Consider the following 25,534-nt stretch of genomic DNA (forward strand, 5'->3'; position numbering starts at 1 on the left):
AGTCAATGAATGACTTATGTGAGTGAACCAAACAACCAATTCTCCTGCCTTCAGTAGGGGACAGCACCCTGGGTCACCTTATGCCCCAGATGCCCCCCGCCCCCATGTTCAGGCCAATCATAGACACTACCTGAGACACATCCTTTCTCTGCTTGTCCTTTCCCTATCCTGCTGCCCTTTCTGCCACAAGTTTTTCTTAAGAGCAATCACACAATAAATCACATGTACCTGAATCCATGGTCAGGCTTGACCTCTGAAAACCAAACCTAAGGCAGCTGGCACACAGGAGTGGTCCCGGGGAGCATGAGATTGTGATGTCAGATCCTGTGCCAGCTGACAACAAAGATTCCCATCATTAGAGCTATATGGAAAATCAATGGTCCATAATATGCAGGAAAATGCAACTGCAAAAACATTTACATAGGGTGAGATAATACAGGGGTACAAAAGGTTGTACTACCATCTATGAGACCTCTATGTTTTAGAGGTGTTGGGTCAAGGGAGATAGCAATTTAAAAGACTGCAGAATTGAGGCATTGTTGCTAGAAACAACATTGATTGATGCTTTGAGGATAAAAATGACAGAAGAAAATGAATTTTTGAATTCCAGGAAAAAATAACCTGGGATATAATAGCAAGCAATCTTGGGACTCCCATCCTATTCCAAAATGTTCTGGAAATCCATGCCACCTAAGAGGTGTATCCCCAAATGACCCTCTTAGTGCCTACTACATGTCTGACATAATGCTCAGCCCCTTGTACATATTATTTCATTTTATAGTCTACTGTTATCATATGTATATTGTGTGTATATGTCATTGAAACTTTTAGCTACTGAACCAAATATATTAAAAAAGAAAATCAATCAGGTTTGTTGCTCAGCCTCATGGACCTAAACAAAGAAGAGATTGAGGAATCTTCGGCTTTACAGCATGTGGATTTTGTCGAAGAGATGGCTCCTCTGTCACAGGGCTTACGGCTTTTCCCAATTCAATTAATTGTAACCTCATAGAAAAGCGAATGCTGTGAAATAAAAGACTCAAACATCTGGGACCCCCATGCACAATGCAGTGGAAAGCACTGATGTGGTGCAGTCGCAGCTTGTGGATGGGAATTTTAAGAGCCTTTATTCCTAAGAACTACTGCTCAGAGCGTGTGGCTTTTTTTTTAATAGCTAGTGTATAAGCCAGGTTTAGGTGGTGGTTTTGATTAAAATGCAATTTATTAAGGCATCTCCAATTGCATCCATTCAATTGAAATATATTGAGTGCCTCTTTGGGGCCAGGTGAAATGTTAGGGCACAGTGGTAAATAAAGTAAACACAGGTAATTTCTGTCCTCCCAGAGCATAGAGTCTAACTCCATTCCAAAACCTTGTAGACTAGTAGGAGAACATCATGGAAAGAAGTCTACCCCTCCAGACCTTACATCAAGGATCATAGCCACCCTGAGGCACCCTCAAAGAGCATTGACTCACAGTGGACAGGAGAAGAGAGCAACTGGAGGGGCAGGGAATGACCAGCACACAGGCATGGCTCAGGAAGAGTGGAGACTGTGACCTCCACAAACAGCTCCCCTCTGCATTACTGGCTCCAAGATGCTCTCATGGAATCTCTTGTATATAATCTTTCTCTCACTTAATTCTGAACCAAATAATCTGCTTTAATCTACATGACTATTTTGTCTTCCATATAGTTTCTTGAATTACAATGCTCACTCCAATTTTCCTTCTATGTGACCTATTTCTTTGGAAATTACTTCCTTTGCAAACTCCTAAATTCCTAAAATGATCATGTTTAGCCTTTAGTATGATCAGATCAATGGAGATAAAACCTGTAAATTCTAATATGACTGATGATTTATGTTCAGAGCCACTTTTGAATGAGAATGCATGAAATTTTTGAAGAAAAGGCAATTGGAAAATGGTAAATATGTGCATAAGTGATAATGGCATATGATCAGAATTGTTGCTAATAAATGCTTGCTAGGTACTACAGCAGAAAGAACTTTACCCAGCATGGAACAACTTTGGGAGCAATGCATTCCAACAGTGAGGGGAGGTTGATAGAAATATGATACCAACTACTCTGACAACAATAATGACATTTGTATATACCATTTTCAAGTGCCTAGTAAGTGTCTGACATAATGCTGAGCCCCTTGTACATATTATTCCATTTTATATTCTACTGATATCATTAATACCAATTTATATACATTTTATTTAATCCTAATTGGTAAAATTATTACAGGGTTTATTCTATACATTTTATCTCACTCAATACTTAAATTGGTATTATTTCAGCATTTTTAGGCATACAATTTTATGCCTTTTTGTACCTTTTATCTCACTTAGTACTGAAATTGATATTATTATAGCATTTATATACATATATTATTTTATATATTTTTATGCCTTTTCTCTCATGTACTCCTCAAATTGATATTATTATTCCAGATTAATAGCACAGGAAATATGAGCCACCACTCAGAATCACACAGTGGGTGACCAGTGGAGCTGGGCTAGAACCCAGCCTTTCTCCCACCCGGGGCGTGAAGGCCTCCCTCCAGCTGCAATCACTGTGGAGCAGAAGGCCTTGCCACATGCCTCAGCCAAGCACTGTGCCACCTCTCCTTGCGTGCACTTTTTGCATTTGATCTTCTCAACAACCTTATGAGGTGGATTCTATTTTCAGTTTCTGTTTTGCTGATCTCAAAAATGGCACTTGGACAAGTTATAGTAATTAAGGGAGGCTTCTACTACCAGACATCTGCTGGGAGTCTAATTTGGCTAAAAATAGAGGATCTGGAGAGTTGCTACATTGGGGACTGTTTCATCTTCTCGATGCTAGTGACGCAAGGAGGTGACCTGTGACTAAGGACATAGCCTGAGTTTAGAAAGAAAGATGTGTGAGTGGCCTTAAGCCATGAAAAAAGTATTTCCCAGTGGCTCTTAATCATAAAGAAAGAGAGAAATCTGCTCAGAGTTCTGTGGTTGTGACAGAAAGTTTCTTTGGATCCCTCCACAAATGACCACAAAGAACAAAAGTCCAGCTGCCTGCTTTATGGAGGAAACACCCGCGCATGAAGTGGAGCAGTTGCATGACTTACAAGAGGCAGGAGATTCTAAAGGAAGACTGGAAAGATGCGATCCCAAACTGCCCCAGTGAGAAGAAGAGTAAAGCCGCAGAGCAGCAGCCTGGCCCTCGAAAGGCAGTAGGCCTCAGAAGACCCAGAACAAAGACAGAGCCTGAGCAGAGACAGAGGCAGGCCCTGTGTGTAGACCTGTGTGCATGGTGAGGGAATGGGCAGAGCCTGGGGTGTACATGGGCAGCAGTCAATGAAGAATGGGGACTCACAGCTCCTTGCTTGGGAGGACTGAGTAGGGAACTGACATTTTCTGACCTTGGCTGTGAGTTTGGGCTCTGGAGACTGACGGAGCTGAGCTGGATTCCTGGTTGTGCCATACCTGACCTTGTGAATCTGGAATGGGTGTCCCCCAGGTGCTATGGGGCTAAATTTCCTCATCTCCTCTGAGTCTCTGTTCATACACAAGCTTCTCAAGGAGGCCAACCTTGACCTCTTCTTCTTTCCCTCCCACAACTCCAACACTTTCACTCTTCATTTCCCTTCTGCTTTTCTTTTCCACAGTATTTACTGTCTTGTAACACACTCACAAAGTTTTTTTATTATTGGGTGTGTTGTTTATTGTCTGATCCAATCCCTCACAAACACTAGACAGGGATGTTGGTCAGTTTCACTCAAAGATGATTATGAATGCTAGAATTGTACCTGTACATGGTAGTGCTTAATGAATATTCGCTCAATATTTGTCAACTTTTTAAATTTTTTTTACTGATTTTACTTTTTTAAATACATGATAACAGAGTGCATTACAATTCTTATTATACATACATACCACAATTTTTCATATCTCTGTTTGTATATAAGGTAGGTTGACACCCAATTCATGTCTTCATACATGTAATTTGGATAATGATGTCCATCACATTCCTTGCAAATCCCCTGCCTCCTCTCTTTCCCTTCCTCCCCTCTTCCCTATCTAGAATTCATCTGTTCCCTCATGTTCCCCCTCCCCGCCCCACTATGAGTCAGCTGCTTTATATAAAAAAATGTTTTTTGGGGGGATTGGCTAACTTCACTTAGCATTATCTTCTCCAATGCCATCCATTTACCTGTAAATGCCATGATTTTATTCTCTTTTATTGCTGAGTAAAATTCCACTGTGAATATATACAACATTTTTTTTTATCCTTTCATCCACTGAAAGGCATCTAGGTTGGCTCCACAGCTTAGCTATTGTGAATTGTGCTGCGGTAAACATTAATGTGGCTGTGTCCCTGTAGTATGCTGTTTTTAGGTCCTTTGGGTGTAGTCAGAGGAGAGGGATACCTGGGTCAAATGAAGGTTCCATTCCAAGATTTCCAAGGAATTTCCATACTGCTTTCCATATTGGCTGCACCAATTTACAGTCCCACCAGCTATGTATGAGTGTGCCTTTTCCCCCACATCCCCGCCAACACTTCATAATGGCTGCCATTCTGACAGGAGTGAGATGATATCTTAGAGTAGTTTTGATTTGCATTTCTCTAGTTGCTGAAATGCTGAACATTTTTTTCATATATTTGTTGATTGATTGTATATCCTCTTCTGAGAAGTGTCTGTTCAGGTCCATGGCCTATTTATTGATTGGGTTATTTGTATTTTCAGTGCTTAGCTTTTTGAGTTCTTTATATACCCTAGAGATTAGTGCTCTATCTGATGTGTGAGGGGTAAAGATTTGCTCCCAGGATGTAGGCTCTCTGTTCACCTCACAGATTGTTTCTTTTGCTGAGAAAAAACTTTTTAGTTTGATTCCATTCCATTTATTGATTCTTGGTTTTAATTCTTGTGCTACAGGAGTCTTATTAGGGAAGTTGGGGCCTAATCCCACATGATGAAGATTAGGGCCTACTTTTCCTTCTGTTAGACACAGAGTCTCTTGTTTAATTCCTAGGTCCTTGATGCATTTTAAATTAAGTTTTATGAATGAGAAGAGATATGGGTTTAATTTCATTCTGCTACATATGGATTTCCAGTTTTCCCAGCATCATTTATTGAAGATGCTATCTTTTCTCCAATGCATGTATTTGGCACCTTTAGCTAATTTAAGATAATTGTAATTTTGTGGGTTAATACTTGCCAATTTTTAAAAAAATGACTTTTTTTTAATTCTTTGCTTGCTTTTGAATTGAATCCTTCATATAGTTTGTATGTTAATCCCATTTAAGTTGTGTGGGTCACGAATATTCTCTCCCATTTCCTCACCTTGTTGATTGTTCCTTCAGCTATGCAGAATCTTTTTAGTTTTGTTGTAATCCTATTTGCCTGGTTTTGATTTTGATGCCTGTGCTTTTGATGCAACATTCCAGAAATTATTGTCCAATCAGTTTCATGGAGATTTTCCCTAATATTTTCTTCTAGAAGTTTTACAGTTTCAACTATTGCATTTAAGTCTGTAATCCATTTTGTGTTGAATGTTGTATATGGTACAAAATAAGAATCTAATTTCATTATTCTGTATGTGGATATCTAGCTTTTATAACACCATTTATTGACTAGATATTCCTTTCCCCCACTGCCTGTTCTTGGCATCTTTGGCAAAAATCAATGGACTGAAAATGTGGGGAATTTACTTCTGGCCTCTCTATTCTGTTCTATTTATTTCAGCTATTAGGGTCCTTAATGGTTTCATACAACATTTAGATTTTTTTTCTATTTTTGTAAAAGAACAACTGGAGTTTTAGCAGATATTGTATTGAATCTATAGATTGCATTAGGCAGTATGGATATTTTAATATTAATTCTTCCAATCCATGAACACAGGATAGCCTTCCATTTATTTGTGTTTTCCTCAGTTACTTTCATTCAATATTTTATAGTTTATAGTGTACAGCTATTTCAATTCCTTTGTCAAAAGCATTCCTAAGTATTTTATTTTATAGCTATTGTAAATGATATTTTATTGACTTCTTTTCTTTTTTACTTCTTGGAATACCTAGTTGCTAGTTTATAGAAATACTACTGAATTTTTAACTTAGAACATTACTGAATTTGTTTATTAATTACAATAGTTTGCTTTTTTGTGGAATCTTTATAGAGTTTTCTGTATACATAAGACAATGTCATCTACAGAGATAATTTGAATTCTCCCTTTCTAATTTAGATGTCTTTTAATTCTTTCTCTTGAATAATTGCTTTGGCTAGAAGTTCTACTACTATGTTGAATAGACTTGGCTCAAAATAAGGCATACAAATGGCCAATAGGCACATGAAAAACAATTCAACATTACTAATTACCAGTTACCAGGGAAATGAAAATTTAAGTAACAAAGATAATCCTCTGATACCTGTTAGAATGGCTTTTATCAAAAAGGTGAAAAATAACAAGTGTTGGCAAAGATGTGGAGAAAATGGAACATTTATCCAATGTTGATGCGAATATAGATTAGTACATTCATTATGGAATATAGAATGGAGTGCCTCCAAAAATTAAAAATAAAAGTACCACATGATACTGCAATCTTTAACTGTTTGTATGTCCAAAGGAAAAGAAACCAGGATACTGTAGACCTATCTGTACTCCCATGTCTATTGCAGCATTGTTTACAACATCCAAGATGTAGAACCAACCTAAAAATATTCATCAGCAGATAATTGGATATGAAATCAACTTACGTGTCTACTGGTAGATGATCAGATAAGTAAAATGTAATATCTATTTATCTATTGATACATACAAAGATGTGTACATACATAGATATGTATCACTGTGCATTTCTATATCTTCATATATATACTGATATGTTTATATTACATATATATTTACACATACAGATAGACAGATACATAAATATATGTCATAGAACACTATTAAGTTTTTTAAATGAAGGCAATTCTGTTATTTTTGATGACATTCATGAACCTGGAAGACATTATGCTAAATGAAATAAAACAGGTACAAAAAGACAAAAGCCACATGATCTCACTTACATATGGTATTAAAATAGCTAAACACAGATCATTTTAATTATGAACCTCTGAACTCCTTCTCCAACATTTCATCAACTTCACTGTCCATAGGTTCTGTTATTATAGTGTCCTGGTTTGGGGGGCATTTTCCTCCCTTGTTTTTACATGTTGTCTATGTGTCTTCCTTTCTTGCAGTGTGGGTCTGAGATATTACAGTTTCTTCCCTGTATTCTTATAGTACCCATACAGATTGTCTGAACCTCACCTTGATGTTGGGCTTCCAGACCCTGCTAGTGTCGCTCAGTGGATGGTACTGCATCCTGGATCGGGGACCTCCGTAAGTTGAAGTGGGTAGATCTGGGCCACTGGGATTGACCTTCGTGGTAGTCTGCTGGCCAGAGAGGGCCTGCACCAGAGTCTAGGCTCTGGTGAGTGTCTGCCCTGCCAGGAAAGGGATGGACCTGGCCCGCCCGCTGTGCACCTGGGTCCCGAAGAGGCTGGTGTGAGTGTATCTGGCCACTGGGCTTGAACTCCCGCCATAGTCTGCTGGTCAGAAAGGGCAGTCTTTTGCCAAAGGCTAGGCTCTGGCGGTCTCTGTCCTGCCAGTGGAGGGATGGACCAGGTGTGTGGGGTGCCTGGGCCCTGCAGAGGCCAGTGTGGGTAGAGGTGGGAAAAAGGTACAATCACACACTGCTGGTGGGAATGAAAATTGGTGCAGCCAATATGGACAACTGTATGGAGATTTCTTAGAAAATTGGGAATGGAACCACCATATGACCCAGCAATCCCTCTCCTCGGTCTATACCCAAAAGACTTAAAAACAGCATACTTCAGGGACACAGCCACACCAGTGTTTATAGCAGCACAATTCACAATAGCTAAATTGTGGAACCAAACTAGATGCCTTTCAATAGATGAATGGATAAAAAAAAAATGTGGCATATATACATAATGGAATATTACTCAGTAATAAGAGAATAAAATCATGACATTTGCAGGTAAATGGATGGAGTTAGAGAAGATAATGCTAAGTGAAGTTAGTCAATCCCCCAAAAAAACAAATGCAGAATGTTTTATTTTATATAAGGATGCTGATTCATATTGGGATAGGGAGGGGGAGCATGGGAGGAATAGATGAACTCTAGATAGGGCAGAGGGGTGGGAGGGGAAAGGAGGGGGCATGGGGTAATTAATGATGGTTGAATGTGAGGATCATTATTATCCAAAGTACATGTATGAAGACACGAATTGGTATCAGTATACTATGTGTACAACCAGAGATGAAAAAATAAGCTCTATATATGTAATAAGAATTGTAATGCATCCCACTGTTATATATGAATAAATAAATAGCTAAACACAGAAGAAAAGAGCACACAATAGTGGTAACTGGGAACTGAGCACTCTGAATGGCAGTAGGGGGTGAGCATGGATTGGGGAGATGTGGGTCAAAGAATTAAACACAATTTCAGTTAGGCAAGAGGAATAAGTTCAAGAGATCTGTTGCTGTATTGTGTACTTGAAAATTGCTAAGAGAGTAGATTTTAAGTGTTCACACTGCAAATAAATGATAGAGATAATTCATATGCTTATTAGCTTGATTTAGCCATTCCACAATGTACACATATTTCAAAACATCATGTAATGTGCTGTGAATATATACCATTTTTGTCAATTTTTCAAAATAAACAATAAAAATAAGTACTTGCTGAGGGAATAAACAGAGTTCTTTAATATCTTTGTTTCATTTATAAATTAGAGGTAATGTTCACTGTGTTTTATGAGAATCAAGTGAGATAACTACACAAGCTCTCAAAAGCACTCATTACATGTAATTATAATACTTTTTATGTTCACTGATTATCTCATTTGATTCTAATATTAACTCTGAACAATAATATCTTATAGATGAGGAAACTGTAACCCTTGGAGATAAAGCTGATGGCCAGCTGGGTGTAGCACCTCCCAGCCTCCATTTGTGGGAATGCTGTGGAGAAGGAGAGGCAAAGGTTCACTCCCATCTTATCTAAGATTTTAGCCTCAGACTCGTTCCCATAGTGACAGAAGTCCAAACAACAATGATGACAAAATATATGCTCAGTGAACATTTTGTTTCCTATTGTGGCCACTAGCTGGTGCACACCTGTAACCTCAGCAGCTTGGGAGGCTGAGGTTGGAGAATCAGAAGTTTGAGACCAGACTTGGCAACTTAGCAAAGCCCTAAGCAACTTAGCAAGACCCTGTCTCAAATTAATGTGGGTGTAGTTCAGTGGTAAAAACACCCCTTGGTTCAATTCTCAGTACCAAGCAAACAGAAACCCAAAACCTAATGTGGCCACTGGAAATTGTGCAGGGGTCACCAGTGGGCATTCATACTACCCAAGTGGCTCTCAATAGTTACTTTTCCCAATTAACTACAATTATAACCACTCTTTTCCTATTACTGATGCTCAAATTGCTGCCACTTGGCTATAAGCTGGTTTCTTTGTGCAGTGAACTCCTGAAGCAACCATGCTCTCTGGCAATAAGAGGCATTCTGAACCTCTCTGTTGTGTTTCTGTTCTCATGACTAGAAGGCTCAGGGGTCACTCCAGTTGAACTGCGCTAACTGGGCTGCACAAAATAACTACACAAGAGACACAGATACCTTTTTCTTTGGGGTCGCTGTGGTGGCTCCTCTGACTTTAAGGGTCCACAGAAAGAAAGAGAGAGAGCACGCGCTGACCCCTTTTATTGAGGAGAAGCTATTCAAATGAGGCAAGGGGTCAGGTTTCAGGGGGCTGAGTCTATCTTCATGATGTCCACTGTCAGCAGGTTGACGGACACCTGGGTAGGACACACACAAGGCACTTCCATGGAAGATTCTATCCTAAACAGGGCAAGGGGTTATATTACAAAGGAACAGGTGAGCGTAGCTTCACCCATGGGGCTGTAGCAAGACACATCCATGCACAAGACACTGACCCTTGAACCCAAGAAGGGTGGGGAAAGCTCTGCCACATTTCTGTGACTGAGTGCCTCAGCACCCAGCCAGGGTGTGTGACTAAGTCACGTGTAAGGTTGGTCTCCCACACCTATCCTTTTTCTCATCCCCAAATTCAGGGAAACAGCAACCCAACATGTTTCAGTGTAGTGTTAGCAACTGAAATCTAGGCTCTGGGGTTGGCACTGAGTAAACATTTGTCAGTTGATGCTATTAATGAGCCATTTTTAGCAATGACAGAGCAACATTATTTTAAAATCACAACTTCATACTTCTCTCTCTTAATATAACACATTTGCTTGTGATAGCCCACTCATCAGCGAGTGTGGGGCTCCTTGATTACTCTGATTTTATTTTATCTTGATAGCAGAAAGGAGAGTGGACATGGGAGGTTGGAAACAGAAGGCAAAGGAAACAGAATGTGCATAGACAGAGTAGGAAAGAACCAGTCAGGAGCTAGAGCTTGGAGAGTGAGATGGTAGAGACAGGTGGGAATCCATGATGGAGTCAACTTTAGACTCAGCTGCTTTCTCTCCCCACCCTCAAAAGGCAGGGAAGTATTAGTTAGTGAGAGTGACAAACAAATTTAAGAATCAAGGTGGCTTAATTCACTAGAAAGTTTTGTGTTTGTTTTGTTTTTTAGTTAAAATGTAGCTGGATATTTGCAAGCAAGTTTCCATCCAGTGACTCAGGGACCCAGGCTCCTCCATTTAGAGGCCATAGCTTGCACCAGGGCCTAGGTGGTGTTCTCTGGATCCCCTGCATGAGAATGGAGGATCAGGCAAGGAAGACTTTAAGGAGCTAGCCCTGCTGGTAGTGTTCATCATGAACTCCCATTCTGCTCTGATCACAGCCCAACTCATTGCAAATGAAGCTGGAAAATGTGGTTTAGCTAACTGCTGTGCAGAAGAGGAGCAGGAATGGTACCCAACCTATACAACCAAGCCTGGTTTTGCTTTCCATGATATTGTCCAGAGCCTTCTCAGCTCTACACCAAAGAGACTTAGGCTCTCAATAATCATCTGTGAGCCAAATAAATGACACAAGGCTGAAAAACACACGAGGACCAGATTGCCTGTGGTCTAGAACATCGTGCTGCTGAAGGCTGCCCTTCCTACAAAATGTCTTCTTATCAATAGTGTGTGCTGCTGCCACCAGAAACCAACACAGTTCAAGTACATCTACAAGGAAGAGAGCAAACAAGCACTGAGGAAGAGGTCTTCTTTCCATCTTCAGTGTTTTGCTTAGTTCTTATTGAAAAAGACTTATTGAAAAAGACTTTAATGAGATAGGAAGCTTTTGAAGGTCAACTGAGATGATGGAGAGAAATGTCGGAAATTATTTCCTCTGGATGTAATTGAAAAAAAAAATAATAGACTGTTTGCCCAAGAGAATGGAGACCCAGCGGGAGAACACAGAGGTAACTGAGGTGTTTAGACCTGAAGTCACAAACCAACTGAGACTCACTAGGAAGCCCTGTGACAATCCCAGGCCACCTGGATGGGTTGGAAGCCTTCAGAGATGCTGTAGGCACAGCATTTGTGCTTTTGGGATGGGTTTGTTCCACTTGGCATACTCTCTGAAAGGCTCATTTGTCTGCTGTCTGCCTCAGTTTCATTCTTTTTTAAGGCTCAATAGAATTCCATTATATATATGTATCACATTCTATTTATCCATTTTTCTGTTGGTGGACATTTTAGCAACTTCCATCTCTTGAAATAACTCATTCCACTGACCTGTACACTTATTAATTGTTGTGATAGTAAAAAGAAAACACAAGGTGATATGCTAGGTGCCTACTACATGAATATAGTCCACCACATGATGAAAAAATTCTAGACCCACAGTGGGTACAGAGCTACAGATCAGATCCATCCAAAGTCTATCTCTCATGCTCTTTTCTTAAGGCAATAACAGCTTTGAAAGTCTCCTGGGCTACAGGGTCTACAGCAAGGGCCACTTTGCACTCCAGATCCTGAACATAAGTGCCCCACACATGCCAACCCTCCTAGAACTACCAAGAGCTCAATTTGCAAATTTCCATTCTTTTCCTTTGAAATTTTTCAATCTGTGAATATGGACTACAGATTGTGATTTTAAGCTGGTGTTGAGAGCAAACAGACCTAGGTTTGCAAACTGGCTTCTGTCTTTACAATCTGCATGTGTGTGAGCAAGCTAATTAATTTGCTCAAGCCTCAGTTTCCTTGGCAATGAAAGAAGACTAACGTAAGTTCTCTCTTGGATCCTTTCTCCAGATCCACTCTGTACACCTCTGCACCCTGCTCTCTGCCTGGGAGACTAACCTGTGTGTTATCTAGCAGTGGCTCTCATCCAGAACAGTGCTGCCCCCTCCCAAGGGAAAATGTCTAGAGACATTTTTTGTTCATCAAAACCGAGGAGTTACTCCTGACATCTGATAAGTTCAGGCTAGTGTTGCTGCTAAATAGCCAAATACACAGAATGGCTCTCTGCCGTGAAAGTTCACCCAGCCCCCAGTGTTAATCGTCCAGAGGTTGAGAGACAGTAGATCACACCAACAGATGTTCCTACCCTCCAGCTTCTAGTTGGCTTTGGTCCTTCCTTAGGCGGCTTTTCCCTCCACCAAGGACCCCTCGCCCTCAAGGGGGCCTTTCTCCTTCTGGTGTTGGTAATTGCTGCCTGTCTTCCTTTTTGCCTTTAGAGTGGGGTTTTAGTTAACTTTTTTATTGCTGTGACGAAACTGACAAGAACAACAGAGAGGACAAAAAGCTTATCCTGGCTCATGATTTCAGAGGTTCCATTCACAGTAGCCAGCTCCATCATATGGTCCTAAAATGAGGCAGAATATCGTGGTGGAGCAAAGTAGCTCTGGACACAGCAATAAGAAAGCAGACAAAATATAAACCCCAATGTCACCTACACAGTGAGCCACATCCTCTAGTTACCCTACTCACTTATACCTATCATCCAGTTAACCCATATTAGTGGATTAATCCACTGATTAGGTCACACCTCTCATAATCTAATCATCTCCTCTCTTGTGTTGTCTCAGATGTGAGCTTTTGGGGGACACCTCATATCTAAACCATAATGGGGGCAACACCTTTGCTGCTACCAGCCCCTGGTTGTGGTCCTTCCTCTAGAGTTTCCTTTGGACATTGCCACACCTTTGCAAATAGACCCTTTCAAATAAACTCTCCTCAAAATGTCATGATATAATTGTATCACCCTTTTCCTCTTGGGGTGCATAATTGGTGATAGTACCAACCTAACCAATCTCATAAGGCTGCTGTAAGTTTTCAGTGAGATAACAGAAAGAAATGCTTGGCCCAAGGCAAGGCATATTGGAAATGTCCAGAAAATAATAACTTTCTCTGGGTCCATATTGGGCATTGCTGTTACCTTGAGTCATGAAGACAGATGACCTTTCCTTCACATGATCCACCAAAATATTCTCTCCCTTTTTAATTTGCAGCTTGCTTGGATCTTAGGAGTAGACCTTCCGTGCTCTCTCGCTCTCTCTCTCTCTCTCTGCCTCCTTTTTTTTCCTTTTACAACTGTGCTCCAACATCTAGAGAGAGCTGTTCTGCCGCAGAGCTCAAATATGGCATTAAAATATGTTGTGAGCTAGAAAGCCTTTGCATTCTGCTCTCAGAATGCAAGACATTATTTGTGTCCCTGTCACATAAATCTGGAAGCTCTGTCCATACTAGCCTTTTTCTCTCCAGATTTTCTGACTCAATGGCAAGAACAGATGAGCCCAGTTTTTATTCCTAGTGGCAGGAGGACCACAGGGCTACAGCATCTGCAGATACAACTGGACATGATTCAAACAAGGTGAGGAAAGTCATGATGCCCCTGCCCATGAGAGCCTAGAGCTCATTGTGCAGCTTCATCAAGGGCCAAACACAAAAGCAGAATCCAGGCCCAGAGAGTATTTGAAGGTGGGGGGAATCAACAGGGCAACTCATTCATTTCTTCATTGTCATATCAATAATGCATATTGGCAAATGAAGGTAGCTTTGACACCTCTATATTTAACCCTATTCTGTGCCATCACTTCCCATACACAGAACAATAACAAATATCCATATTCCCATACCCATCCACTATCTCCATTAGATTTTTCCAAAGTTCTTTGAGAAGGGTATTCCTATTAAGGCTAAGGAAATTCACACTTGGGAAGTTAAATCATTTGCCCAAGGTGCATGGGGTGAACTGGGATTCATATGCAGATAATTGGCTCCTAGAGTAACACAGACCAGGCTGAGCATTAGAAAGCCAGTTTGGCCTGCTGACCTCTGCCTCTGTGATGCGGGGATCATGCCCCCCTGCCCAGTCTTCAGCCAATGAGAAGGTTAGCAGCCAGCACTGTAATTAAGCAGGAAGGAACTTTCCATCTGGCATCCCTGAGTTTTAATCCTGCTCTGCCTCTTAGCAGCTATGTCCCTAGGGAAAGTCATTTCACCTTCCCCAGTTCAGTTTCACAGTTGCAAATTGGAGGCTAATAACATTTGCTCCACATGGTTACTATGAGGAGCAGACAGATGCAAAGGTCTCCAAAGCATAGCGTGCACTCTACAAGGGGGAAGGGAAGACTTAGGATGATCTGCTGAGGGTACCGGAAAGAAGTGTTAGAAATTTATTTCTGAATTATTTAATTGACCTCAAATTTAAAAAAAAAAGTGTTCTATAGTTTCCTTATTTAGTTTTTGTTTGGAAGATCTGTCTAGTTGTGAGAGAGGTGTGTTAAAATCACCCAGAATTAATTGGATTGTGGTCTATTTGACTCTTGAAATTGAGACTTAAAAGGCACTCCTGGTTGCTTTTTCTATTCTATGAAGAAGTCATTGGTATTTTAATAGGAATTCCATTAAATCTATATAATGCTTTTAGTAATATGGCCATTTTGACAATATTAATTCTGCCTATCCAGGAGCATGGGAGACATTTCTATCTTTTGAGGTTTTCTTCAATTTCTTTCTTTAGTGTTCTGTAGTTTTCATTGTAAAGGTCTTTTACATCTTCTGTTAGATTGATTCCCAGGTATTTTTTTTAGACTATTGTGAATGGAATAGTTTTCCTAATTTCTCTTTCAGTGGATTCATTGCTGATATATAGGAATGCGCTTGATTTATGGGTATTGATTTTATATACTGCTACTTTGCTAAATTTATTTATTAGTTCTAGGAGTTTTCTAGTAGAATTTTTGGATCTTCTAGATATAGAATCATGTCATCAGCAAATAGTGATAGTTTGAGTTCTTCTTTATTTATATCCCTTTAATTTCTTTCTTTTGTCTAATTGCTCTGGCTAGAGTTTCAATGATGATGTTGAATAGAAGTGGTGAAAGAGGACATCCTTGTCTTATTCCAGTTATTAGAAGGAATGCTTTTAATTTTTGTTCATTTAGAATGATGCTGGCCTTGGGTTTAGCATATATAGCTTTTACAATGTTGAGGTATGTTCCTACTGTCCCTAATTTCTCTAGTATTTTGAGCATGAAGATGTGCTGTATTTTGTCAAATGCTTTTTCTGCATCTATTGAGATGACCATATGATTCTTGTTTTTAAGTCTATTAATATGATGAATTATGTTTATTGATTTCCGTATGTTGAATAAACCCTGCATCCCTGGGATGAATCCCACTTGATCATGGTGCACTATATTTTTAATATGTTTTTGTATGAGATTTGCCATAATTTTATTGGGAATTTTTTGCATCTATGTTCATCAGGGATATTGGTCTGAAGTTTTCTTTCCTTGATGTGTTTTTGTCTGGTTTTTGTATCAGGGTGATATTAGCCTCATAGGATGAGTTTGGAAGGGTTCCCTCGTTTTCTATTTCATGGAATACTTTGAGTAGTATTGCTGTTAATTCTTCTTTGGAAGTTTTGTAAAACTTGGCTGAGAATCCATCTGGTCCTGGGCTTTTTTTAGTTGGTAGCTTTTGATGGCATTTTCTATTTCATTACTTGAAATTGATCTGCTTAAATTGTGTATGACCTCCTCATTCAGTTTGGGTAGGTCATATATCTCTAGAAATTTGTTCATGTCTTCAATATTTTCGATTATATTATAGTATAAATTTTCAAAATAGTTTCCAATTATCTTCCGTATTATTTCAGACGTCTCTGTTGTGATATTTCCTTCTTCATCTTGTATTTTGGTAATTTGAGTTTTCTCTCTTTTTCTTTTTGTTATCATAGGTTTATCTATAGGGTTTATCTATATTTATTTTTTCAAGGAACCAACTTTTTTGTCTACTTTTTCAATTATTTCTTTTATTTAAATTTCACTTATTTCAGCTCTGATTTTAATTATTTTCTATTTTCTACTGCTTTTAGTGTTGATTTGTTCTTTTTTTCCTAGGGCTTTGAGATGTAGTATTTAGTCATTTATTTATTGACTTTTTTTAAATGAATGCACTCAATGCAATAAACCTTCCTCTTAATACTGCCTTTTTTTGTTATCATAGGTTTATCTATAGGGTATATCTATATTTATTTTTTCAAGGAACCAACTTTTTTGTCTACTTTTTCCAATTATTTCTTTTATTTAAATTTCACTGATTTCAGCTCTGATTTTAATTATTTTCTATTTTCTACTGCTTTTAGTGTTGATTTGTTCTTTTTTTCCTAGGGCTTTGAGATGTAGTATTTAGTCATTTATTTATTGACTTTTTTTAAATGAATGCACTCAATGCAATAAACCTTCCTCTTAGTACTGCCTTAATAGTGTTCCAGAGATTTTTATATGTTTTATCAGTGTTCTCATTTTCCTTTAAGAATTCTTTTATTTCATCTTTGATTTCTTCTACTATCCATTCATCATTCAATAGTGTATTATTTAGACTTCATTTGTTACAGTAGCTTGTAATTTTTACTTTATCATTGATTTCTAATTTCATTCCATTATGGTCTGATGGAATACAGGTATTATCTCTGTGTTTTGTATTTACTAAGATTCTCTTTGTGACATAAGATATGGACTATTTTAGAGAAGAAGCCATGTGCTGCTGAGAAGAAAGTATATTTGCTCATTGATGGATGAAATATTCTATATTCTATACATGTCTGTTAAGTCTAAATTCTTGACTGTATTATTTAGTTCTATAGTTTCCTTATTTAGTTTTTGTTTGGAAGATCTGTCTAGTTGCGAGAGAGGTGTGTTAAAATCACCCAGTATTAATTGGATTGTGGTCTATTTGACTCTTGAAATTGAGAAGGGTTTGTTTGATGTACATAGATGCTCCATTGTTTCAGGCATAAATATTTATAATTGTTAGGTTCTGCTTATATATACTTCCCTTAAGAAGTATGAAATGTTCTTCTTTGTGTCTTCTGATTAACTTTGGTTTGAAATCTACTTTATCTGAGATGAGAATGGAAACCCCTGCTTGTTTACATAGTCCATATGAAGATATAAGATTTTTTTCCCATCCTTTCACCTTCAGCCTGTGAATGTCTTTGCCCATGAGGTGAGACTTTTGAAGTCAGCATATTGTTGGGTCTTGCTTTTTAATCCCATCTGCCAATATATATCTTTTGGTTGATGAGTTTAGGCTGTTAACATTGAAGGTCATTATTAAGATATGATTTGTATTCCCTGTCATTTTGATTTATTTCTGGTTTTTGATTTGTCTTGGTTTCTCATTGGGTTGAATGTCCCTTTAGTGTAGATTCTCCCTTCGCTGGTTTTCACTGTTTTTTAACTTCATCCTCATTCAATATTTTGTTGAGAATGCTCTGTAGTGTAGGCTTTCTCGTTGTGCATTCTTTTAATTTTTGTTTATCATGGAAGGGTTTAATTTCAGTTTCCAATCTGAAACTTAAGTTGGCTGGATATAAAATTCTTGGTTGGCATCTGTTTTCTTTCAGAGCTTGAAATATATTATTCCAGGACCTCCTAACTTTGAGGGTCTGGGTTGAGAAATCAGTTGGGATACAAATTAGTTTCCCCCTGTACATAATTTGATTGTTTTTTCTCACAGCCTTTAAGATTTTATATTTATTCTGTGTGTTAATCATTCTCATTATAATGTGTCTTGGTGTGGGTCTGCTGTAGTTTGGGGGTCCTATAATTCTCTTGTATTTGATTTTCCATTCCATTCTTTAGGTTTGGGAAATTTTCTGCTATTATATAATTGAAAAGATTTTGTATCTCTGCTCCTTCATCTATTCTGATAATTCTAAAATTTGGTCTTTTCATGTTATCTCATAATTCTTGGATGTTCTGTTCATAGTTTCTTACCATCTTCTTTGCATGGGCAACTCTACTTTCAAGATTATATATTTTGTCTTCATTGACTGAGGTTCTGTCTTTCAAGTGATCTAGTCTCTTGGTGATGCTTTCTATTGAATTTATAATTTGGTTCACTGATTCCTTCATTTCGAGGATTTCTGCTTGTTTTTAAATTTTTTTTCATGATCTCTAACTCTTTATTGAAGTGGCCTTTGACTTTCTGTATTTTTTCTTTGATTTCACTCCTTATACTGTCCTTTACTTCACATATCAATTTAACTATGTATAATCTGAACTCCTTCTTGGACATTTCTTCTACTGTTCTATCAGTGGTTTCTGTGGTTGAAGTATCTTGGTTTGTTTGGGGTGCTTTATTCTCTTGTTTTTTCATGTTGTCAGTGTGTTTTCCTATCTAGAAGTATGAATCTAAGGCAGCAAAAATTCTATGCTGTAGACCTATAGCGTCCCTGAAGGTTTCTAGCACTTTACCTTTACTGGTAAGACCAATATCAACAGCAGCCAGTGTACACAAAGTATAGCCTTAAACACAAAAGCTCCCACTAAGGCATCTACTGCTTTCTCCTATTAAACCAAATGATGAGTTCAATAACTACCTATACTATAAACAGAAAATTTTGTTAAAATGGTTTACAATTTCAAATGGTGGATGAGAGAACAGAAGTAGTGTAGTATGCAATGTTCATGAGGGAGGAAGAGAGAAGCTAGAAGTAAAACTTTACAGGAAGAGTGGAAGAAGAGCCAACAGAGATTGGCTGTTGGGTGGAGAAAAGTTGGGAAAAAAATCCAAGAAAATAGACAAGAAAGTGGAAGAATACAAACAAAGAGAAAAAAATATATAGACATAAAAAAATTACAAAAATGCAAAACATCATGCATAGATCATTGTCTTTAACACACTGATGCATAAAAAAAAAAAATCCTGTTCCAGGTGGTATCACTATACCAGACCTTAAACTATACTACAGAGCAATAGTAACAAAAACAGCATGGTACTGGCACCAAAACAGGCTGGTAGACCAATGGTACAGAATAGAGGACACAGAGACAAATCTACAAAATTACTACTACCTTATATTAGACAAAGGTGCCCAAAGCATGCACTGGAGAAAGGGTAGCATCTTCAACAAATGGTGCTGGGAAAACTGAAATATGCAACAAAATGAAATTGAATCCCTATGTCTCACCATGCACAAAAGTCAACCCAAAATGGATCAAGGATCTAGGAATTAAACCAGAGACTCTGTGTCTAATAGAAGAAAAAGTAGGCCCTAATCTCCATCACTTGGGGTTAGGCCCCAACTTCCTTAACAAGACACCTATAGCACAAGAATTAAAAACAAGAATCAACAAATGGGATGGATTCAAACTAAAAAGTTTTTTCTCAGCAAAAGAAATAATCTGTGATGTGAACAGGAAGCCTACATCCTGGGAACAAATTTTTATTCCTTACACAGCAGATAGAGCTCTAATCTCTGGGGTATATAAAGAGCTCAACAAGATAAGCACCAAAAAAAAAAAAAAAACCCAAATAATCAATTAACAAATACATGAAAAAGTGTTCAACATCTCTAGCAATTAGAGAAATGCAAATCAAAACTATTCTAAGATTTCATCTCACTCCTGTAAGAATGGCAATCATCAAGAATACAGACAACAATAAATGTTGACAAGGATGTGGGGGGAAAGATACACTCATACATTGCTGGTGGGACTGCAAATTGATGCAACCACTATGGAAAGCAGTATGGAGATTACTCAGAAAATGAGGAATGGAACCATCATTTGACCCAGCTATCCCACTCCTCAGTTTGTACCCAAAGGACTGAAAATCAGCATAGTAATGCAGCCATGTCAATGTTTATAGCGGCTCAATTCATAATAGCTAAACTATGGAACCAACCTAGGTGTCCCTCAATAGATGAATGGATAAAGAAAATGTGATATATATAATAATATTTTATATATATAATATTATTATAATATTCCATTATATATACAATGGAATATTACTCAGCTTTAAAGAAAAGTGAAATTATGGCATTCTCCAGTAAATGTTTGGAGTTGGAGAATATCGTGCTAAGCAAAATAAGCCAATCTCACAAACCCAAAGGCCGAATGTTTTCTCTAATATGCAGATGCTAATTCACAATAAGGCAGGGGGCACTAGAGAAAAATAGCATTACCTTAGATTAGGTAGAGGGAAGTAATAGGAGGGGAGGGGAGGGAATGTAGGGATAGGAGAGATAGTAAAATGAAACAGACATTATTTCTGTATACATATTTGTGACTACATGACCAATATGATTCTGTAACATGTACACTAATAAAAGTGAGAAATTATATCCCATCTATGTATGATATATCAAAGTCAAATGCATTCTACTGTCACATATTACTAATTAAAACAAAAAAAATAATTAAAAAACACTCCTGGTATTCATACACACACACATAAATACAAGTGAATAGCCAGAAAACGGCAGAGCTGACCTGTCTTCCACATCTGTTAGGGTTCTTCATGGGTCACCTTATAAGACAAAGACAATGATGATATAATCTGAGCTGCTGAAACCCTGCCTACCACAGACCCAAAGAAATGATCATGAGGTTGTTTGGAATATGGATTTATGCCCAGCATTATTGGTGACAAATTTTTCTGTATGTGTAACTTCTGCCTGCAGGTAGCAGCTGATGCTAACACAAATCAACCACAGTTAGCAGGACATTAACTGTTACCTACTCCAACTTCATTTCCTCCTTTTGAGATTTCTTAGAATGCTTGCACGTTCTGTGAGGTGCTCAAACAGCATGACTCGTCAAATGTAATGACTGCAGTCTTCTTTGTGGATAGGGATGCACAATTTCAAGAGTGCAGAAGGTCTGAGCTTATGTATAACAAAGTAACTAATTTAAAATCTGCCATGAAGTAGATGCTCAAGAAAAGGTAACAATTAACATTCATTAACAATTTCCCCTTTATTGAGCACTTACTATATATAATTTTTCACAAACTTTAAAGCACTTTCATTATAGAAAATTTCAAACACTCAAATATGAATAATCTTATGATACCTGCAGGCCATTACCCAGCTTCAAAAATCATCATAATTTCTCCAATTTTGTTTTATCTCTTCCCCTACTTATTTTTCTGAAATAATTTAAAATAAAGCCTGTATCATTTCACTTCTAAAGAGCTCAGTACAAAGCTCCAATTGATTAAGACTTTTTGTTTAACCACCTTTTCATTATAACACCCAAAACAACTAAAACCAAGTCTCTTAATATCATCCACCCTACAATTATCATTGTTATTTTTCAAATATGATTGGATCCTTCAGTCATACTGTATCACCTCATGCCTGAACTCAAACCCCACAGACACCATAATACCCAGCACAGCCTGCCCCAACAACCCTCCCTGCACTGTCCACCTCACCTGGCCACATTCCCTCTGGAATTCCTTGACCACCCTCCACAGCCCCTCCCTGCCCAGCACCCTTGCCCCTACTGTTCCCTCTGAACCTACAGGCCTTGGCTCTAAGGTACCCCCTCTGCACCCCAGGAGCTTTGCCTGACCCAACGGAGGGCCCTGGGCGCCTACTTGCTCTTGCCCTAGATGCTCACACGTTTCAGAACATCTGTCACACAGTTAGGCTGGTTCCTGGCTCGTTGCCTGTTGCCTTTGCTTGATGGGAAGATGTGCCTGTTTCATTCACCAGCTCATCATGGGGCTGAGCTCAGTGCTGGGAAGAAAGGAGCAGCGGACCTAGTGGCTGAGCTGAGCGGCGGCAGGGAAGCCCCGTCCTCCCTGCCTGTCCTATCCTCCAGCATCTGTGTTGTCTCCCCTTCAACCTGCAAGGCCTTCCCCTTCCCTCTCACCACCCACCTGTCTTTCCACATCCCTCAAGACTCAGAGCAGGGGAGCCCTCCTCCAGGAAGACCAGCAGCCTCTGCCCACTGCCCTCAGAGTTCACCTCACCATTCACATCCTCTCGCCATCACTCCACTCTGTGTCCCTCAAGAGCCAAGAATCTGTGCTGCCCACCTCTGTGGTCCCACACAGGATGGCTCAGTACAGTTTCCAGGACTGGATGGATGCATCTGGTAGGGACAAGGGAGGCAGAGTCAAGCCCAAAGGTCCAGGAAGTAGAGAGCCAGCGACGTGTCAGGAGGGGGCTGAGAACATAACAGAGTGCCATGCCAGGAAGGCTTGGCTCAGCCCATGAGGTTCAAGGCCCTGGACAAGTGAGAGGATCCTGGGTTTCCATTTAAGGATGTGCCAGGTGTGATCTCAGCAGGACAGCAACTCTTAAAAATAAACCCAGAATAATCAGAATATCAGTTCCACTGGGAAAAAACTTCTCTCTGGAAAGGATTTTTATCTGCACCCTGCAGTGTTGTGTCTACAGTGACTGGTGCAGGTAGGTGCTCAGAGAAGATCTCTTGAATAAATGAGTGGGTAATAGTGCAAGCCTCAGAGGAGGTATCTGCTGGCAGATCCCTGAAGGTACCCTGGCAGGTCCGGGCATCCTGAGGACTTTGTGTCCAGGCCCCTCTTGCACAGCCTCCTGCTGCTCTGCTCACAGCATCCCCCGTGCATCCTTGCTGCACACTGAGATCCTGCTCTTTTCTGCTGGAAAGAAGAGTTTTTCTCAGAGGCTGCTTCTGCCACGAAGGGCCAGGACTTCCCTCTTCAGAAGCACTAGTCCCACCACCCAGCGATGGGAGCTGGCCCTCCCCCTGTCCTCTGCCCTCTGCCTCCTCTCCTTAACTTTTGCCTGTGCCTCCCCAGCCATCCGGACTCTTTTGCAGGGGTACAGCTGACAGCTGGGTCTATGGAGACAGGCAGCATCCCATCTCCTGTCACCTGGCTCTCCACCAGGTGCCCCCGCCTTCTTTCCTTCAGGAGGCCAACAGCTTGTGCTCTGCTGTCTGCTCATAAGAAGTAGTGCTTAGGGACCTCCTGGACTGCCAGGTGTCTGTCTGGCTTTCACTTGGTTTCCTGAAACCCCCAGCCCAGTGTCTCTCTCTCTGCTGTCATTCATTTGGACTTAAGCTGAGACATCAGTATTACTGAGTATGTTTTTATAGGTCCCTAACTAGACTACAAATGGCTAGAGGACAGGTTCTGTGTCGTATCCATCTTTGTGTCCCCCAGAGAGCTCAGCACAGTAACTTATTTTTGGTGACTGTTCCCTAAGTATATGCTGATTGACTGACTGCCACACCAGCCCCAGGAGCGGACACGCTTCCGCACAGGGCTAAGCAGGGACCCAGTATTTGTCTCTCCGCCTATTCAGTTGTAACAATAGATCAAGGCAAGACTTCAATTATCCTTCACTTTCCTTCCCAAGCTCTCTTCTCTGTTCATTCTATTGAAAATGCCTAGTGACAGGGAGCGAGGCGCGGAGAGAGACAGAATGCTCGCAGAGCCTTAGGAAAGTCGTGCACCAGGAAGGACATATTTCAATGAAGTTATTTTCCACCAAGGCTAATATTGTGTTTCAATACTTCAGGCTCTAGTGAGCTCATCAACAATGTTTGCCTTTAATTTTACCATTTGTACCCAGTCATATGTTACTAGCTGCACTCATGTCTAGCTCTATTTCATCAAAGGGATGTTAGGGCTTCCATTGTCTTTGAAAAATTGCTTCAAGATGGACGCGTATGGATATCCATCATGTTTAACTATCTCCTTCGTCACATTTCCTCAGTCGTCTGTTAAAGGATAAATTGTTCACATGCTCATTAAAAGATGGAATTTGTGTGATTGGATGGGGGAAAGAAATTGCATATTGGGTTGGAGTGAAGGGAACCTTTCCCTTATTTCTCTCTGTGAGGACCCCTGGCCTTTCCCTCATGTCCAGGAGCAGCCCCTGGCCAGGTGCAGGGAGCCCATGGGCCTGAGGTTTGAGGAAAGAACTCTTCCTCTCCCAGCAGATTCCACATGGCTTTAGAAGCTCCTGGCACTGGAATGAGTATGAGTCACCTGGAATAGGTACCGTGCCCACTCCCTGCCCATTAGGTAACACCGACTTGGAACCTGGCACCAAGGGCCACTTCAGGCTCCCCAGGTGAGTCTGCTGTGAGCCAGAGGGAAACTGGCAGCCTCCAGCAGGCCTTCTCAGCAAGGTGTGGAGACGGTTCTGATGGCCTCACTTTTGGAGGGGCTGTATTAGCCACAGCTAGCATGTTGAGGCCAAGGATGAGTCTCAGCACCCTGCGACGTACTGCCCAGTGCTCTACCCCCTAAAAAATATCCATCTGGTATAAAAAGTCTAAGTAACAAAGTTTAGAGCCCTTTCCCTAAGACTTCAGAGAAGCCAGCATGTGCCACACATGCACGCTTATTTGAGTCTAAGATATTTTTACAGGAACATCACCTCACTTTTCTCTAATGACTACGGTTCTCAAAGCATATATGCTTTTTCATGCTTCACTGGGTTTGGTATTCACCATGACCCCGTGAGGGAAAAATTGTGACCATCTTGATTTTACACATCAGGAAACTGAAGCCGAGGAGCATGGATGACTTTCTCAGGACCGTGGTCTTCAACTTCTCAGCTGGGCTCTTTTCCTTAGCAGATGTGTCAGTGGGGTACACCCACATCTTCCTTGCCACATCACCCAGCGGGGGCCAACACTGTGACTAATCACTGCCTTCACTTCCCCTGAGCCCAAGTGCAGCCTCAGAACCCTTCTCAACACTGAGCTCCCGGCAGCCCCAGGAGAGAGGAGACTGGCCACAGCCTCTCCAACCCCAACTCCATCCCTCCCTCTGAATGATGATGATCTCCTCGAAAGAGACAGAGAGGAGAGCGCTGGAGAGTAGGAGGGCCCTTAAACGTCTGCAGGTGTTGAGGCAATCTGTTTGGGAAATTAGGATGTTAGCAGTGTGTAGTCCTGTCTGCCTAAATGAGGAAGCAACTGTCTCCCAAACCTTGTATTTCTTTGTAACTTTATTAGTGGCTTGGCTCTCTCCATACTCCTGTAATTGATACACAAAGGCATCACACACAGTTGTATTCTTTGGTGCAAACTAAATATTTTACCTTCTTGAGCTTGCTGGGTTCTCCCTCCTGAGCTGGAGACGTAATTATGAGAAGACTTTTGAACGATGATTCACGACACAGGCAGGACAAGAGTCAGGGTGTGCTCAATTGGCAGAGTGGACAAGCTGGGGCTGGTGGCCCTTGCCTAAGCCCTGGGCACAGTGAACAGCATGCACAATTTAATGCCTAATGCCTGTGAGAAAGCTTCAGTGGGAGGGCTGAG

Source organism: Spermophilus citellus, assembly GCF_964194105.1.
Source record: "Spermophilus citellus genome assembly, chromosome: 16".
In the NCBI taxonomy this organism is placed as follows: domain Eukaryota; kingdom Metazoa; phylum Chordata; class Mammalia; order Rodentia; family Sciuridae; genus Spermophilus; species Spermophilus citellus.